Genomic DNA, 13,493 nt, shown 5'->3' on the forward strand with positions numbered 1-13,493 from the left:
TGGTCTTGGAGTTCTTAATAAGTTTCTTGTCATTCATACTTTCAGGACTTGAACCCAAGTCTGCAGATCTAGCAGAGTCCACGTCAAACATGAAGAGCTATACAAGTTGAAGTCCTAAACTCATCAGGAACTAGTGGCGTGGTGGCTTTGTTCAAACCCAAAAGGTTGTTCCAGTGCACAGGGTGACAGGTTTGGGATTTATTTATTGAAATTTTGGCTGCCAGGTTATGGATGACCCCGATCTAGGTTTAGGATCTTGTCTTTTTTTAATTTTGGCCACCAGTGTGAAGCTCAAACAGACAAAAGCTCAAAGTTGTTGTCCAAAATCATTAAAAAAAGTCATAGTATAGTATGTCGTCCAAAATCACAAAAAAAAGTCATAGTATAGTATGTCGTCCAAAATAACTCAAAAAGGTCATAGTATAGTATGTCGTCCAAAATCACTCAAAAAAGTCATAGTATAGTATGTCGTCCAAAATCACTCAAAAAAAGTCATAGTATAGTATGTCGTCCAAAATCACAAAAAAAAGTCATGGTATAGTATGTCGTCCAAAATCACTCAAATAAAGTCATAGTATAGTATGTCGTCCAAAATCACCCAAAAAAGTTATAGTATAGTATGTCGTCCAAAATCATTAAAAAAAGTCATAGTATAGTATGTCGTCCAAAATAACTCAAAAAGGTCATAGTATAGTATGTCGTCCAAAATCACTCAAAAAAGTCATAGTATAGTATGTCGTCCAAAATCACTCAAAAAAAGTCATAGTATAGTATGTCGTCCAAAATCACAAAAAAAAGTCATGGTATAGTATGTCGTCCAAAATCACTCAAATAAAGTCATAGTATAGTATGTCGTCCAAAATCACCCAAAAAAGTTATAGTATAGTATGTCGTCCAAAATCATTAAAAAAAGTCATAGTATAGTATGTCGTCCAAAATCACAAAAAAAAGTCATAGTATAGTATGTCGTCCAAAATAACTCAAAAAGGTCATAGTATAGTATGTCGTCCAAAATCACTCAAAAAAGTCATAGTATAGTATGTCGTCCAAAATCACTCAAAAAAAGTCATAGTATAGTATGTCGTCCAAAATCACAAAAAAAAGTCATGGTATAGTATGTCGTCCAAAATCACTCAAATAAAGTCATAGTATAGTATGTCGTCCAAAATCACCCAAAAAAGTTATAGTATAGTATGTCGTCCAAAATCACACAAAAAAGTCATAGTATAGTATGTCGTCCAAAATCACCCAAAAAAAGTCATAGTATACTATGTCGTCCAAAATCAACCAAAAAAGTCATAGTATAGTATGTCGTCCAAAATCACCCAAAAAAGTCATAGTATAGTATGTCGTCCAAAATCACCCAAAAAAGTCATAGTATAGTATGTCGTCAAAAAACACTCGAAAAGTCATAGTATAGTATGTCGTCCAAAATCACCCAAAAAAGTCAAAGTATAGTATGTCGTCCAAAATCACTCAAAACAGTCATAGTATGTCGTCCAAAATCACCCAAAAAAGATATAGTATAATATGTCGTCCAAAATCACCCAAAATAGTCATAGTATAGTATGTCGTCCAAAATCACTCAAAAAAAGTCATAGTATAGTATGTCGTCCAAAATCACAAAAAAAAGTCATTGTATAGTATGTCGTCCAAAATAACTCAAAAAGGTCATAGTATAGTATGTCGTCCAAAATCACTCAAAAAAAGTCATTGTATAGTATGTCGTCCAAAATCACAAAAAAAAGTCATAGTATAGTATGTCGTCCAAAATAACTCAAAAAGGTCATAGTATAGTATGTCGTCCAAAATCACTCAAAAAAGTCATAGTATAGTATGTCGTCCAAAATCACTCAAAAAAGTCATAGTATAGTATGTCGTCCAAAATCACTCAAAAAAAGTCATAGTATAGTATGTCGTCCAAAATCACTCAAAAAAGTCATAGTATAGTATGTCGTCCAAAATCACTCAAAAAAGTCATAGTATAGTATGTCGTCTAAAATCACTCAAAAAAGTCATAGTATAGTATGTCGTCCAAAATCACTCAAAAAAGTCATAGTATAGTATGTCGTCTAAAATCACTCAAAAAAGTCATAGTATAGTATGTCGTCCAAAATCACTCAAAAAAGTCATAGTATAGTATGTCGTCTAAAATCAATCAAAAAAGTCATAGTATAGTATGTCGTCCAAAATCACTCAAAAAAGTCATAGTATAGTATGTCGTCCAAAATCACTCAAAAAAGTCATAGTATAGTATGTTGTCCAAAATCACTCAAAAAAGTCATAGTATAGTATGTCGTCCAAAATCACTCAAAAAAAGTCAAAGTATAGTATGTCGTCCAAAATCACTCAAAAAAGTCATAGTATAGTATGTCGTCCAAATTCACTCTAAAAAGTCATAGTATAGTATGTCGTCCAAAATCACCCAAAAAAGTCATAGTTTAGTATGTCGTCAAAAAACACTCAATAAGTCATAGTATAGTATGTCATCCAAAATCACTCAAAAAAGTCATAGTATAGTATGTCGTCCAAAATCACCCAAAAAAGTCAAAGTATAGTATGTCGTCCAAAATCACTCAAAACAGTCATAGTATGTCGTCCAAAATCACTCAAAACAGTCATAGTATAGTATGTCGTCCAAAATCACCCAAAAAAGATATAGTATAATATGTCGTCCAAAATCACCCAAAATAGTCATAGTATAGTATGTCGTCCAAAATCACTCAAAAAAAGTCATAGTATAGTATGTCGTCCAAAATCACAAAAAAAAGTCATTGTATAGTATGTCGTCCAAAATAACTCAAAAAGGTCATAGTATAGTATGTCGTCCAAAATCACTCAAAACAGTCATAGTATAGTATGTCGTCCAAAATGACCCAAAAAAGATATTGTATAATATGTCGTCCAAAATCACCCAAAATAGTCATAGTATAGTATGTCGTCCAAAATCACTCAAAAAAAGTCATAGTATAGTATGTCGTCCAAAATCACAAAAAAAAGTCATAGTATAGTATGTCGTCCAAAATAACTCAAAAAGGTCATAGTATAGTATGTCGTCCAAAATCACTCAAAAAAGTCATAGTATAGTATGTCATCCAAAATCACTCAAAAAAAGTCATAGTATAGTATGTCGTCCAAAATCACAAAAAAAAGTCATAGTATAGTATGTCGTCCAAAATCACTCAAAAAAGTCATAGTATAGTATGTCGTCCAAAATCACTCAAAAAAGTCATAGTATAGTATGTCGTCTAAAATCACTCAAAAAAGTCATAGTATAGTATGTCGTCCAAAATCACTCAAAAAAGTCATAGTATAGTATGTCGTCCAAAATCACAAAAAAAAGTCATGGTATAGTATGTCGTCCAAAATCACTCAAAAAGGTCATTGTATAGTATGTCGTCCAAAATCACTCAAATAAAGTCATAGTATAGTATGTCGTCCAAAATCACCCAAAAAAGTTATAGTATAGTATGTCGTCCAAAATCACACAAAAAAGTCATAGTATAGTATGTCGTCCAAAATCACCCAAAAAAAGTCATGGTATACTATGTCGTCCAAAATCAACCAAAAAAGTCATAGTATAGTATGTCGTCCAAAATCACCCAAAAAAGTCATAGTATAGTATGTCGTCCAAAATCACCCAAAAAAAGTCATAGTATACTATGTCGTCCAAAATCACCCAAAAAAGTTATAGTATAGTATGTCGTCCAAAATCACTCAAAAAAGTCATAGTATAGTATGTCGTCCAAAATCACTCAAAAAAGTCATAGTATAGTATGTCGTCTAAAATCACTCAAAAAAGTCATAGTATAGTATGTCGTCCAAAATCACTCAAAAAAGTCATAGTATAGTATGTCGTCCAAAATCACAAAAAAAAGTCATGGTATAGTATGTCGTCCAAAATAACTCAAAAAGGTCATAATATAGTATGTCGTCTAAAATCACTCAAAAAAGTCATAGTATAGTATGTCGTCCAAAATAACTCAAAAAGGTCATTGTATAGTATGTCGTCCAAAATCACTCAAAAAGGTCATTGTATAGTATGTCGTCCAAAATCACTCAAATAAAGTCATAGTATAGTATGTCGTCCAAAATCACCCAAAAAAGTTATAGTATAGTATGTCGTCCAAAATCACACAAAAAAGTCATAGTATAGTATGTCGTCCAAAATCACCCAAAAAAAGTCATAGTATACTATGTCGTCCAAAATCACCCAAAAAAGTCATAGTATAGTATGTCGTCCAAAATCACCCAAAAAAGTCATAGTATAGTATGTCGTCCAAAATCACTCAAAACAGTCATAGTATAGTATGTCGTCCAAAATCACCCAAAAAAGTTATAGTATAGTATGTCGTCCAAAATCACCAGAAAAAGTCATAGTATAGTATGTCGTCCAAAATCACCCAAAAAAGTCCTATTATAGTATGTCGTCCAAAATAACTCAAAAAGGTCATAGTATAGTATGTCGTCCAAAATCACTCAAAAAAGTCATAGTATAGTATGTCGTCCAAAATCACTCAAAAAAAGTCATAGTATAGTATGTCGTCCAAAATCACTCAAAAAAAGTCATAGTATAGTATGTCGTCCAAAATCACAAAAAAAAGTCATAGTATAGTATGTCGTCCAAAATCACTCAAAAAAGTCATAGTATAGTATGTCGTCTAAAATCACTCAAAAAAGTCATAGTATAGTATGTCGTCCAAAATCACTCAAAAAAGTCATAGTATAGTATGTCGTCTAAAATCACTCAAAAAAGTCATAGTATAGTATGTCGTCCAAAATCACTCAAAAAAGTCATAGTATAGTATGTCGTCTAAAATCACTCAAAAAAGTCATAGTATAGTATGTCGTCCAAAATCACTCAAAAAAGTCATAGTATAGTATGTCGTCTAAAATCACTCAAAAAAGTCATAGTATAGTATGTCGTCCAAAATCACTCAAAAAAGTCATAGTATAGTATGTCGTCCAAAATCACTCAAAAAAGTCATAGTATAGTATGTTGTCCAAAATCACTCAAAAAAGTCATAGTATAGTATGTCGTCCAAAATCACTCAAAAAAAGTCAAAGTATAGTATGTCGTCCAAAATCACTCAAAAAAGTCATAGTATAGTATGTCGTCCAAAATCACTCTAAAAAGTCATAGTATAGTATGTCGTCCAAAATAACTCAAAAAGGTCATAGTATAGTATGTCGTCCAAAATCACTCAAAAAAAGTCATAGTATAGTATGTCGTCCAAAATCACAAAAAAAAGTCATAGTATAGTATGTCGTCCAAAATAACTCAAAAAGGTCATAGTATAGTATGTCGTCCAAAATCACTCAAAAAAGTCATAGTATAGTATGTCGTCCAAAATCACTCAAAAAAAGTCATAGTATAGTATGACGTCCAAAATCACTCAAAAAAAGTCATAGTATAGTATGTCGTCCAAAATCACAAAAAAAAGTCATAGTATAGTATGTCGTCCAAAATCACTCAAAAAAGTCATAGTATAGTATGTCGTCTAAAATCACTCAAAAAAGTCATAGTATAGTATGTCGTCCAAAATCACTCAAAAAAGTCATAGTATAGTATGTCGTCTAAAATCACTCAAAAAAGTCATAGTATAGTATGTCGTCCAAAATCACTCAAAAAAGTCATAGTATAGTATGTCGTCTAAAATCACTCAAAAAAGTCATAGTATAGTATCTCGTCCAAAATCACTCAAAAAAGTCATAGTATAGTATGTCGTCTAAAATCACTCAAAAAAGTCATAGTATAGTATGTCGTCCAAAATCACTCAAAAAAGTCATAGTATAGTATGTCGTCCAAAATCACAAAAAAAAGTCATGTTATAGTATGTCGTCCAAAATAACTCAAAAAGGTCATAATATAGTATGTCGTCTAAAATCACTCAAAAAAGTCATAGTATAGTATGTCGTCCAAAATAACTCAAAAAGGTCATAGTATAGTATGTCGTCCAAAATCACTCAAAAAAGTCATAGTATAGTATGTCGTCCAAAATCACTCAAAAAAAGTCATAGTATAGTATGTCGTCCAAAATCACAAAAAAAAGTCATAGTATAGAATGTCGTCCAAAATCACTCAAAAAAGTCATAGTATAGTATGTCGTCTAAAATCACTCAAAAAAGTCATAGTATAGTATGTCGTCCAAAATCACTCAAAAAAGTCATAGTATAGTATGTCGTCTAAAATCACTCAAAAAAGTCATAGTATAGTATGTCGTCCAAAATCACTCAAAAAAGTCATAGTATAGTATGTCGTCCAAAATCACAAAAAAAAGTCATGGTATAGTATGTCGTCCAAAATAACTCAAAAAGGTCATAATATAGTATGTCGTCCAAAATCACTCAAAACAGTCATAGTATGTCGTCCAAAATCACTCAAAACAGTCATAGTATAGTATGTCGTCCAAAATCACCCAAAAAAGATATAGTATAATATGTCGTCCAAAATCACCCAAAATAGTCATAGTATAGTATGTCGTCCAAAATCACTCAAAAAAAGTCATAGTATAGTATGTCGTCCAAAATCACAAAAAAAAGTCATTGTATAGTATGTCGTCCAAAATAACTCAAAAAGGTCATAGTATAGTATGTCGTCCAAAATCACTCAAAACAGTCATAGTATAGTATGTCGTCCAAAATCACCCAAAAAAGATATAGTATAATATGTCGTCCAAAATCACCCAAAATAGTCATAGTATAGTATGTCGTCCAAAATCACTCAAAAAAAGTCATAGTATAGTATGTCGTCCAAAATCACAAAAAAAAGTCATAGTATAGTATGTCGTCCAAAATAACTCAAAAAGGTCATAGTATAGTATGTCGTCCAAAATCACTCAAAAAAGTCATAGTATAGTATGTCGTCCAAAATCACTCAAAAAAGTCATAGTATAGTATGTCATCCAAAATCACTCAAAAAAAGTCATAGTATAGTATGTCGTCCAAAATCACAAAAAAAAGTCATAGTATAGTATGTCGTCCAAAATCACTCAAAAAAGTCATAGTATAGTATGTCGTCTAAAATCACTCAAAAAAGTCATAGTATAGTATGTCGTCCAAAATAACTCAAAAAGGTCATTGTATAGTATGTCGTCCAAAATCACTCAAAAAGGTCATTGTATAGTATGTCGTCCAAAATCACTCAAATAAAGTCATAGTATAGTATGTCGTCCAAAATCACCCAAAAAAGTATAGTATGTCGTCCAAAATCACACAAAAAAGTCATAGTATACTATGTCGTCCAAAATCAACCAAAAAAAGTCATAGTATACTATGTCGTCCAAAATCAACCAAAAAAGTCATAGTATAGTATGTCGTCCAAAATCACCCAAAAAAGTCATAGTATAGTATGTCGTCCAAAATCACTCAAAAAAGTCATAGTATAGTATGTCGTCCAAAATCACCCAAAAAAGTCCTAGTATAGTATGTCGTCCAAAATCACCAGAAAAAGTCATAGTATAGTATGTCGTCCAAAATCACTCAAAAAAGTCATAGTATAGTATGTCGTCCAAAATCACACAAAAAAGTCATAGTATAGTATGTCGTCTAAAATCACTCAAAAAAGTCATAGTATAGTATCTCGTCCAAAATCACTCAAAAAAGTCATAGTATAGTATGTCGTCTAAAATCACTCAAAAAAGTCATAGTATAGTATGTCGTCCAAAATCACTCAAAAAAGTCATAGTATAGTATGTCGTCCAAAATCACAAAAAAAAGTCATGGTATAGTATGTCGTCCAAAATAACTCAAAAAGGTCATAATATAGTATGTCGTCTAAAATCACTCAAAAAAGTCATAGTATAGTATGTCGTCCAAAATAACTCAAAAAGGTCATAGTATAGTATGTCGTCCAAAATCACTCAAAAAAGTCATAGTATAGTATGTCGTCCAAAATCACTCAAAAAAAGTCATAGTATAGTATGTCGTCCAAAATCACAAAAAAAAGTCATAGTATAGTATGTCGTCCAAAATCACTCAAAAAAGTCATAGTATAGTATGTCGTCTAAAATCACTCAAAAAAGTCATAGTATAGTATGTCGTCCAAAATCCCTCAAAAAAGTCATAGTATAGTATGTCGTCCAAAATCACTCAAAAAAGTCATAGTATAGTATGTCGTCCAAAATCACAAAAAAAAGTCATGGTATAGTATGTCGTCCAAAATAACTCAAAAAGGTCATAATATAGTATGTCGTCTAAAATAACTCAAAAAGGTCATAATATAGTATGTCGTCTAAAATCACTCAAAAAAGTCATAGTATAGTATGTCGTCCAAAATAACTCAAAAAGGTCATAGTATAGTATGTCGTCCAAAATCACTCAAATAAAGTCATAGTATAGTATGTCGTCCAAAATCACCCAAAAAAGTTATAGTATAGTATGTCATCCAAAATCACCCAAAAAAGTCATAGTATAGTATGTCGTCCAAAATCACCCAAAAAAAGTCATAGTATACTATGTCGTCCAAAATCAACCAAAAAAGTCATAGTATAGTATGTCGTCCAAAATCACCCAAAAAAGTCATAGTATAGTATGTCGTCCAAAATCACTCAAAAAAGTCATAGTATAGTATGTCGTCCAAAATCACCCAAAAAAGTTATAGTAAAGTATGTCGTCCAAAATCACTCAAAACAGTCATAGTATAGTATGTCGTCCAAAATCACCCAAAAAAGTCCTATTATAGTATGTCGTCCAAAATCACCCAAATAAGTCATAGTATAGTATGTCGTCCAAAATCACTCAAAAAAGTCATAGTATAGTATGTCGTCCAAAATCACACAAAAAAGTCATAGTATAGTATGTCGTCCAAAATAACACAAAAAAGTCATAGTATAGTATGTCGTCCAAAATCACCAGAAAAAGTCACAGTATAGTATGTCGTCCAAAATCACTCAAAACAGTCATAGTATAGTATGTCGTCCAAAATCACCAGAAAAAGTCACAGTATAGTATGTCGTCCAAAATCACTCAAAAAAGTCACAGTATAGTATGTCGTCCAAAATCACTCAAAACAGTCATAGTATAGTATCAGTCAAATAAAAAGCCACTAACCATACACACTAAAATCACCTCATGGATGTTCAAACCTGGACCAACTCCGGTCAACCTATCCAGGTGTCTGATCCCAGACAAGCCCCCAATTGTTACGACCAGGCCTAGGGGAAAACCTGATCACAACATGAATAATGAGACTCCCCCTTCTCAACTCCCAAGAAACCACCAGCAACAAGTCAAACAAACCATTTTACAGGTTTATTAATATCACGCACAACACATCTACTGGCAGTCTGGCTGTGAGTGGTTTGAGGGAGTCCACTGCAGCTGGGATGTTCAGGCCTCTTATTCAGGTTCCTTCCGGGCAGGACCAATCAGCTCCCAGGATCCACCTAGACTCACTCACACAGGTCAATCACTCAAAACATGCACACCTGCAACCCTTCTCACACTCACATGCAGACCCTGGGGTCCTAACAGTATAGTATGTTGTCCAAAATCACCCAAAAAAGTCAAAGTATAGTATGTCATCCAAAATCACCCAAAAAAGTCAAAGTATAGTATGTCGTCCAAAATCACTCAAAAAAGTCATAGTATAGTATGTCGTCCAAAATCACTCAAAAAAAGTCAAAGTATAGTATGTCGTCCAAAATCACTCAAAAAAGTCATAGTATAGTATGTCGTCCAAAATCACTCAAAAAAGTCATAGTATAGTATGTCGTCCAAAATCACCCAAAAAAGTCATAGTATAGTATGTCGTCAAAAAACACTCGATAAGTCATAGTATAGTATGTCATCCAAAATCACTCAAAAAAGTCATAGTATAGTATGTCGTCCAAAATCACCCAAAAAAGTCAAAGTATAGTATGTCGTCCAAAATCACTCAAAACAGTCATAGTATGTCGTCCAAAATCACTCAAAACAGTCATAGTATAGTATGTCGTCCAAAATCACCCAAAAAAGATATAGTATAATATGTCGTCCAAAATCACCCAAAATAGTCATAGTATAGTATGTCGTCCAAAATCACTCAAAAAAGTCATAGTATAGTATGTCATCCAAAATCACAAAAAAAAGTCATTGTATAGTATGTCGTCCAAAATAACTCAAAAAGGTCATAGTATAGTATGTCGTCCAAAATCACTCAAAACAGTCATAGTATATAGTATGTCGTCCAAAATCACCCAAAAAAGATATGGTATAATATGTCGTCCAAAATCACCCAAAATAGTCATAGTATAGTATGTCGTCCAAAATCACTCAAAAAAAGTCATATTATAGTATGTCGTCCAAAATCACAAAAAAATGTCATAGTATAGTATGTCGTCCAAAATCACTCAAAAAAGTCACAGTATAGTATGTCGTCCAGAATCACTCAAAAAAAGTCGTAGTATAGTATGTCGTCCAGAATCACTCAAAAAAGTCATAGTATAGTATGTTGTCCAAAATCACCCAAAAAGTCATAGTATAGTACGTCGTCCAAAATCACTCAAAAAAGTCATGTCCTCCAAAATCTCTCAAAAAAGTCATAGTATAGTTTGTCGTCCAAAATCACTCAAAACAGTCATAGTATAGTATGTCGTCCAAAATCACTCAAAACAGTCATAGTATGTCGTCCAAAATCACTCAAAACAGTCATAGTATAGTATGTCGTCCAAAATCACCCAAAAAAGATATAGTATAATATGTCGTCCAAAATCACCCAAAATAGTCATAGTATAGTATGTCGTCCAAAATCACTCAAAAAAAGTCATAGTATAGTATGTCGTCCAAAATCACAAAAAAAAGTCATAGTATAGTATGTCGTCCAAAATAACTCAAAAAGGTCATAGTATAGTATGTTGTCCAAAATCACTCAAAAAAGTCATAGTATAGTATGTCGTCCAAAATAACTCAAAAAAAGTCATAGTATAGTATGTCGTCCAAAATCACAAAAAAAAGTCATAGTATAGTATGTCGTCCAAAATCACTCAAAAAAGTCATAGTATAGTATGTTGTCTAAAATCACTCAAAAAAGTCATAGTATAGTATGTCGTCCAAAATCACTCAAAAAAGTCATAGTATAGTATGTCATCTAAAATCACTCAAAAAAGTCATAGTATAGTATGTCGTCCAAAATCACTCAAAAAAGTCATAGTATAGTATGTCGTCCAAAATCACTCAAAAAAGTCATAGTATAGTATGTCGTCTAAAATCACTCAAAAAAGTCATAGTATAGTATGTCGTCCAAAATCACTCAAAAAAGTCATAGTATAGTATGTCGTCCAAAATCACAAAAAAAAGTCATGGTATAGTATGTCGTCCAAAATAACTCAAAAAGGTCATAATATAGTATGTCGTCTAAAATCACTCAAAAAAGTCATAGTATAGTATGTCGTCCAAAATAACTCAAAAAGGTCATAGTATAGTATGTCGTCCAAAATCACTCAAATAAAGTCATAGTATAGTATGTCGTCCAAAATCACCCAAAAAAGTTATAGTATAGTATGTCGTCCAAAATCACCCAAAAAAGTCATAGTATAGTATGTCGTCCAAAATCACCCAAAAAAAGTCATAGTATAGTATGTCGTCCAAAATCACTCAAAAAAGTCATAGTATAGTATGTCGTCCAAAATCACACAAAAAAGTCATAGTATAGTATGTCGTCCAAAATCACACAAAAAAGTCATAGTATAGTATGTCGTCCAAAATCACCAGAAAAAGTCACAGTATAGTATGTCGTCCAAAATCACTCAAAACAGTCATAGTATAGTATGTCGTCCAAAATCACCAGAAAAAGTCACAGTATAGTATGTCGTCCAAAATCACTCAAAAAAGTCACAGTATAGTATGTCGTCCAAAATCACTCAAAACAGTCATAGTATAGTATCAGTCAAATAAAAAGCCACTAACCATACACACTAAAATCACCTCATGGATGTTCAAACCTGGACCAACTCCGGTCAACCTATCCAGGTGTCTGATCCCAGACAAGCCCCAAATTGTTACGACCAGGCCTAGGGGAAAACCTGATCACAACATGAATAATGAGACTCCCCCTTCTCAACTCCCAAGAAACCACCAGCAACAAGTCAAACAAACCATTTTACAGGTTTATTAATATCACGCACAACACATCTACTGGCAGTCTGGCTGTGAGTGGTTTGAGGGAGTCCACTGCAGCTGGGATGTTCAGGCCTCTTATTCAGGTTCCTTCCGGGCAGGACCAATCAGCTCCCAGGATCCACCTAGACTCACTCACACAGGTCAATCACTCAAAACATGCACACCTGCAACCCTTCTCACACTCACATGCAGACCCTGGGGTCCTAACAGTATAGTATGTCGTCCAAAATCACCCAAAAAAGTCATAGTATAGTATGTCGTCAAAAAACACTCGATAAGTCATAGTATAGTATGTCATCCAAAATCACTCAAAAAAGTCATAGTATAGTATGTCGTCCAAAATCACCCAAAAAAGTCAAAGTATAGTATGTCGTCCAAAATCACTCAAAACAGTCATAGTATGTCGTCCAAAATCACTCAAAACAGTCATAGTATAGTATGTCGTCCAAAATCACCCAAAAAAGATATAGTATAATATGTCGTCCAAAATCACCCAAAATAGTCATAGTATAGTATGTCGTCCAAAATCACTCAAAAAAAGTCATAGTATAGTATGTCGTCCAAAATCACAAAAAAAAGTCATTGTATAGTATGTCGTCCAAAATAACTCAAAAAGGTCATAGTATAGTATGTCGTCCAAAATCACTCAAAAAAAGTCATAGTATAGTATGTCGTCCAAAATCACAAAAAAAAGTCATAGTATAGTATGTCGTCCAAAATCACTCAAAAAAGTCATAGTATAGTATGTTGTCTAAAATCACTCAAAAAAGTCATAGTATAGTATGTCGTCCAAAATCACTCAAAAAAGTCATAGTATAGTATGTCGTCTAAAATCACTCAAAAAAGTCATAGTATAGTATGTCGTCCAAAATCACTCAAAAAAGTCATAGTATAGTATGTCGTCCAAAATCACTCAAAAAAGTCATAGTATAGTATGTCGTCTAAAATCACTCAAAAAAGTCATAGTATAGTATGTCGTCCAAAATCACTCAAAAAAGTCATAGTATAGTATGTCGTCCAAAATCACAAAAAAAAGTCATGGTATAGTATGTCGTCCAAAATAACTCAAAAAGGTCATAATATAGTATGTCGTCTAAAATCACTCAAAAAAGTCATAGTATAGTATGTCGTCCAAAATAACTCAAAAAGGTCATAGTATAGTATGTCGTCCAAAATCACTCAAATAAAGTCATAGTATAGTATGTCGTCCAAAATCACCCAAAAAAGTTATAGTATAGTATGTCGTCCAAAATCACCCAAAAAAGTCATAGTATAGTATGTCGTCCAAAATCACCCAAAAAAAGTCATAGTATAGTATGTCGTCCAAAATCACTCAAAAAAGTCATAGTATAGTATGTCGTCCAAAATCACTCAAAAAAAGTCATAGTATAGTA

This window comes from Solea solea, chromosome 4 (genome assembly GCF_958295425.1).
Source record: "Solea solea chromosome 4, fSolSol10.1, whole genome shotgun sequence".
Classification (NCBI taxonomy): domain Eukaryota; kingdom Metazoa; phylum Chordata; class Actinopteri; order Pleuronectiformes; family Soleidae; genus Solea; species Solea solea.